The following is a 6859-nucleotide window of genomic DNA, read 5'->3' as shown; positions in this document are numbered from 1 at the left end:
AAGATTCACACATATTAAGTAGAGAAACCATTTAGACAACAAAAATAAAAAATCTCACTGAAGGCTAAGGGAACTCAAAATCTATTTTCATATCAATTCACATCATTAACACTAGCAAGAAAATGTGTGGTATTCTTCATGGGCATTTTAAAAATAATTAGCCACAATCTATTTCATGTTTTCCTTATGGTACCCTGTACTCTCTGAGAAAATGTGGTGGGTGTATAAGGTATATTAGAGTTAATTTTTAAAATTTTATCATTCCTGTGTTTGTGTGTGCATATGTGAGAGAGAGAGAGACAGACAGAGAGAGAGAGAGAAAGATAGAGTACTTGTATGCATACGTGTGCATGTGCACATGTGCACTTGTCTGCCTGCGCCAAGTGCAGTCAGGTAACAACTTTCTGCAGTCAGTTCTCTCTTACTATGTGAAACCCAGGGATGGAACTCAGGTCATCAGGCTTGTACAGCTCATAATATTACCTGCTGAGCTACTGCATAAGCTATACTCTAAATATTCTTTGTAATGTGCATTTATTTATAGTAGATGTTTAAAAATATTTCCAGTGAGTTCCTGATACAAACACCTTATGAAGAAGTTCAATTAGATGTAAAATCTATTGTAAAAATTCTATCCAGTGTTACCTGTAAAGTGTGCCCTACTTATACCTTAAAACTGCCATTTTCCTGATAAAAATCCTTATATTTGATGTATGGAATTCAGAGGACTGGGAAGAATGTTCACGAGAACATATCAAAGCATTATTTTTTCCCTTTTTTTTCTGTACTGGGGATGAATCCTAGGCTTTGTGCTTGCTATAAAGTACCCCACCATTGTGTGATGCTCTCAGGCATCTTTTACCTATTAAGTCTTGAAGCATGGACTGGGTGTGCCCTATCTAATGGCCTGCAGGTTTATGCCACCAAATCCAACAAGGAGACACTTATTTTTCAATGTTAGCCTTGCACCTAACACTTGGCTTATATTCACTGGGGGATTCTGTATAACATCTGTGACTTAAATGAGGTGGGATACAATGCAATTCAGGAAACACATTGTAAAGAAGGATCAAATCTTTTGCCAGAATGTTCGTCACCACTATGCCAGGCCAAGACATAAATGGAAGTAGGGATTATAAGTTCTATCTGGACTACAGAGAAAGTTTAAGATCAACTTTATCCATGTCTCAAGATAAAATGTACAAGTGAAGCTGGGGCAGTCACTCAGTGGTAGACTGTGTGCTTAACATGATGAACGCCCAAGTCTACTCCCTGTAGGTGGGCATTTGAGGGGCAACTAACCATTTGTTAACAGTTTTAATCCACATTAGTTTTAGAAAATTTGTTTTTAATGTTTTTCTAAGTTATCAAGAAATTCAATACTATTGTTATAAACAATGATTTTGTTTACGAGAAGTACTCATTTTTTTATATATCTTTCCTACTATGTAGTAACATTTATGTAGTTTCCCTTGCCAATAATCATAAAGAATATTCACCTACAGCTGGAAGCAATTAGCAATACAAAAAGGTCTTCACAAAAAGCAACACAAGATGCTTTTGTGGTAAATTGAAGTCTAAAGCTGCCATGATCAAGTATGGAATAGGCTCTTGGGCACATGAGGGTGTAGGTGTAGATGAGAGTATGTCTAAATATGCTTATAAAATATTGACTGCCATTGGACTGGGTTTGGTTGTAGTTATTGATCACTTTATTAAAAATTTATCCATTTTGGTCTTTAGGTCATTCAACTTATAGCATTTTTGTTGTCAGTCTTCTATTTTAAAGAAATGGTTTGTTTAGAAGCAATCTGTCTAAATTTCATTTTTGTTTTCAATTGGGCTAATGAAGAATCTCATATCCATTCCTTATCTGTAGCCTGTTTTCTTTTTTAAATATTAGGCTTTATTTATTATTTAGTTTGATTTTTTATTTCTACATCAGAAAAAAACATCTGCCTCTGCCTAAGTATCACATCAACAAATGAATGCTCTCTTTCGGTTTCTCATTGCCAAAACACATTTTGGAGCTTAGAATATTTTCCTTCTAAAAACAATGGCCATAGAGTTATTATGTATTATGTAGAATTATGTTGAAGACTTTGATGAAAGAATGAGTAGTTCTTGTCACCTCAAATAGTGACAGCAGTTGTTATGTATTAAACATAACATATTGACAGTTACTGAATATGCTTTTAGAGGCCTTTCTTTTAATGGCCAATGAGTCAAGTTCCTGGCATAGGTTTGACTAGATAGGACATTAACAAAATATAACCAAGGTTATTGACTAAAAATAAAACAAGAGCCACAACTTGTTTTCAAATTGATGTTCACCACCTTTATCATCTTTATTGATATCTCCAGTAAGTCCACTGGTAAGTATGGAGAGCTGACACTGCTTCAACATTACATTTTATTTTTTATGAGTTGTATTTAAGGAGTTGTGAATTATTATTATGCAAAACAAATTGGATAACAGTTCAAAATTGAAATTAATCTTCAGTTTTTATTTGGTCACACCTTATTACTGACACAATCTTGTTACTGATGGCCATGATTTCAACAAATGCAAGTATTACAAACAATTCAATGATGATTTAGTGTCAGATGTTAATACTTAATGTTAATAAATACAATAGGAAAGTAAGTTTTTGTAGCTAATATTCCCATAGGTAACTATGATATACTAATGTCTAATAATATATTAGACAAATATACATTTAACTTACAACTAATGTGAAAGATAAGATTGTGCTGTAGACTCTATTATGCTGAAAAAGTTTGGAATAATGTTAATGTACATAATTATATTTATGACAGAAAGAAATATTTTAAGCCAAAATTAATGCAAAATATTGATCACTACACACACACACACATATATATATATACACATATATATGATTGAATAATATTTACTTGTTCTTTCATCAATCCACAGAGAATCTTAACGTTTAATGAAATTAACACATCCCAAGGAAACTTGCTTATCATCTATTACAGCAATATTCTCAATAGCTAAGCTATAGAGGTAAACTAAGTATCCAAAACAAGTGGTAGAATGGTGAGAGAAAATGTGGTGTTTTATGGTACACACACACACACACACACACACACACACACACACACACACACACGTAACTTTTTCTCAACCATAAAGATGAAGTTATTATTTCTTTACAAAAAAGCTGTAGCTGGAAATTGTCATGTCCTTAGTCATGGAGTATCATAGCTGAGTTATCAGTTATCATGATCTCAGTTGACCAAAGAGCTCATCAAATGGCTCTGCTAACTAGCCAGCTTGCTTTAGGAATTCCCTAGCTCTGCTTGCTGGTTGGGTATTACAGGCAGTTGCCATATGTGCTTGGTGTTTCATGGAGTTCTAAAGATCAAACTCACTCTCCTTACTTACTTTTCCTAGCCCAGTTTTACTCTACAACAAAGCTCATCTATTAACTATTCCACTTCAGAAATCATTTTAGCTAAGTCAACAAGAACAAAATTTATTTTTAAGGAAACAGTGCTTTGTAGGGAGCCAAGGAGGTCATATTTTTTAGACATAGGAAAATTTAGGAATCAGGACTTATCCAGGAGTCTAAACAATATAAACCAAAGGCCTCAGGCTTCACAGCTCATCTAATTCAGTGAAAGCAAAATCTTGGGACTTCAGAGGTATGAACTTCAGGTAAGTTCCCTTAGATGGAGACAGGGTACTTAAATTACATCATTCCTCAATGGCAATTTTCATTACTGTTCATACAGTGTATGTTCCCATGTGAGCCAAGGTATACTTAGAAATGCATCAACGGGGCAAGAACAGGAGTGTACAATATTAGTTATCCTTTCACAATGGCAGAGGACTTTTTCTCCATTCTTAAATAACTTGTCAGATTTATTTTGTATCTGGAAGACAAATATGCAATGGAAAGAGCTGAGAAGCTATTCTCCAAGGAAGTCAATAAAGGAGCATATCAAGAAGTCCATAAAAAAAAAAATGAAGCAAAAGTTTGCAGTTTGAAGGCCCAAGCTTGTGTTTCTCTAGTAGGTGGGATTCTAAAGGACTCTGTCCTTCTCTAGTTTGACTTTGTTCTAGTATACTTCCATGGTGCTTGCATTCACCCAGCAGCCTTCCATCATCACGTCAGGGCAGCACTGCACAATATTTTTCACATTTTCTGCCTCATACATCAAACTATAGAATTTTATCCATAAGGCAGAGCTGTCACTCTGTAAAATTTTTAGCAATGTTCTCATTTTTATCTGACATCTAGAAATACCTAAAGTAATAAAAAATCATTTTTACCTCATATTTGCTTTGGTTTTTATTCTGTCCCTGTCAGTCTATATACAGTACAGCACAGGAAGATTTATATAAGATCATTTGGCTGTTCCAAAACCAGACAGAGTCTTCACTTTGGCTTTTCATACAAATACCTAAATCCTATGCTCAAAATTATATGATCTTTCTCTGGAAACTTTACTTTTTTCCATAAATAGTTTTGTTTAAAAATCTATCTATCTATCTATCTATCTATCTATCTATCTATCTATCTATCTATCTATCTATCATCTGTCTATCTATTTATCTTCATCATCATCAAACAATGTATACATAAAGTTATTTCACAGACTGAAGAAAGAATAGATTCACTTCCTCAAGGAAATAGCTGTCTGGGGCAGGTGACCAGACATTTAGAAATCATGCTTAGTATTACTTCATGATAGTCTTGAGTATCAAGATATATATGAACTATGATTTCACTAAACAGCTGCTTTTCACTTCTTCAATTTTTGGAATGAATATTCAGTATTGACATATATCTTTATTTGTCCTTTTTATGATTAATTTTATTTTTAATCATGTGTGGTGTGCCTTTGTATAGGTTTGTGTATGTGAATGAAGGTGCTCACAGAGTCCAGAAGTGTCTGATTTCCCTGAAGTTGGCATTACTGGTATTTGTTAGTTGTCTAATATGGGTAGGGTCCTGGAGATTGAACCTGGGTCCTTTTGAAGAGCAGTACTCATCTTTAACCACAGAGTCATCTCCTTAGAGCCAGTAGATTATGTTCTTTAGACAGTTTCTTCCCACAGATGGTATATCCAAATGTTTAGAGAGCCAAAACATGAGAAGATTAATGTTATATTCTGGGTAAAAGTGAGATTATAATGATGCATGATACATGGTAACAACATAGTCTCCCCATACACTGTTGTGTTAACCAGACAATCTTTTTTGTCAATTGACATTTCTGTATTAGTTGCAGGACACTGCAGACTTTTATTTCAGGAGTTTTAAAACTTGTTTGAAATAATCAATGAGCAAATTCTTAATTTGGGAGTCATTACAAAAACCTGGGGGAGAAATCTAATTTGTGTGTTCGTTGAGAAGCGTTTGCTTTGAATACTGTAATTAGGTTTCCTGGATCTTCTGAAGCAGTTTTAGACATGACATTGGATGCACCGATTCATTTCCCTAGTGAACTGCTGAAGGGTGTAAATGATCACATCAGAACACTCAGGATAGGACTGGGAAGATCAAGCCTTACCAAACCCTGCTTAGAATGGCACCTGTACTTTTTCTTTCCAATTGTTCCACATAGGAAACTAGAAGCAGAGAAAAAACATTCAAACTAGCTTGTAAAAAAATTCCAGAAATGTTCCTGAGTCTTCCTGCCATGCTTATCTGAGTGTGTGAAAATAGTAATTCCTGAGCCACTCTCACTAATAACATGTATTTTTAGGTTTTGACCAAGCCTGTTACAGAACAGGTGCAAAACAAGTGTGGTTTCCTCTTATTTTTGGTAATGATAAAATTGAGATGCTTTTAATTTCTGATCCATTTTTCAATCATTTCTGTGTATTGTATTTTATATCTTTTATTTTAAAATTATATTGATAGTTACATGATAGAAGCTTTTCATTTAAATAACTGAATCTAAAAAAATTAATTAATAAAATAACCTTTCTATTTCCAGACCTCATTCTGTAATTTAGATATTGGACAACCAGGTAGCAGTAGTGTCACCTCTGCCAAATAGACAGTTTTCCCTAATAACAGTCAACTAACAATTGTTGTGTTTACAGAAATAGGGTCTTTTTGAACCTATCTAATATGTCAGAAAATAATAGACATTCCCTTGAAATCTGATACTTCAGGCCATATATAGCTAAAGGTATAATAAGAAAAAGGAAATATTTACTTTTTTGTTGAGAGGAACTTGCAAATGGAATTTCATATGTTTCACAAAGATAAACTTCTTTTATCCACAGTGAGCTGATGACAGAGAAAATACTTCATTTTTTTATGCTACTGGAAGAAGCTGATCCTCAGTAACTCCTGAAGTGACATACTTTATATATGTACCTAACAAAGAATGTTCACCTTTTTCTTCCTTTGTCAATTTTATCTTGTATATTAACACGAATTTCAGGTGAGAGTCTAATTCTAAAGCACTAGGTTTTGTACCAGGCTCATGAATGCTCATCTTCTGTGACTAGGTGGGCATCTCAGCATTCACTTGGAAGGTCTTATAAACACTTTTACATGGATGCTGAAAATGGTCCAGCTATTCAGTGTGTGTGTGTGTGTGTGTGTGTGTGTGTGTGTGTGTGTGTTTGTGTGTGTGTGTGTTCTAACTTGGTTACTTTTGTGTATTCTTGTACAATGACAACTAACACCTAAATTAATGAATTTCCTGTGTTTGTGTGTTCACTACACTGACACAAGAGCCCAAGAAACACCTTAGAAAATCTCTGTTCTATGTAAGCCTTTCTTGGATTCCAGTCTCCTTGACCAACTTTTCTGTTAAATACACAATTCAGAGACCATCCTGAATGATGATGAAGCCTTTTCTAATG

This window comes from Phodopus roborovskii, unplaced genomic scaffold (genome assembly GCF_943737965.1).
Source record: "Phodopus roborovskii unplaced genomic scaffold, PHOROB, whole genome shotgun sequence".
In the NCBI taxonomy this organism is placed as follows: Eukaryota; Metazoa; Chordata; class Mammalia; order Rodentia; family Cricetidae; genus Phodopus; species Phodopus roborovskii.
The sequence above is the reverse complement of the archived record's forward strand: the minus strand, read 5'-3'. Positions refer to the sequence as shown.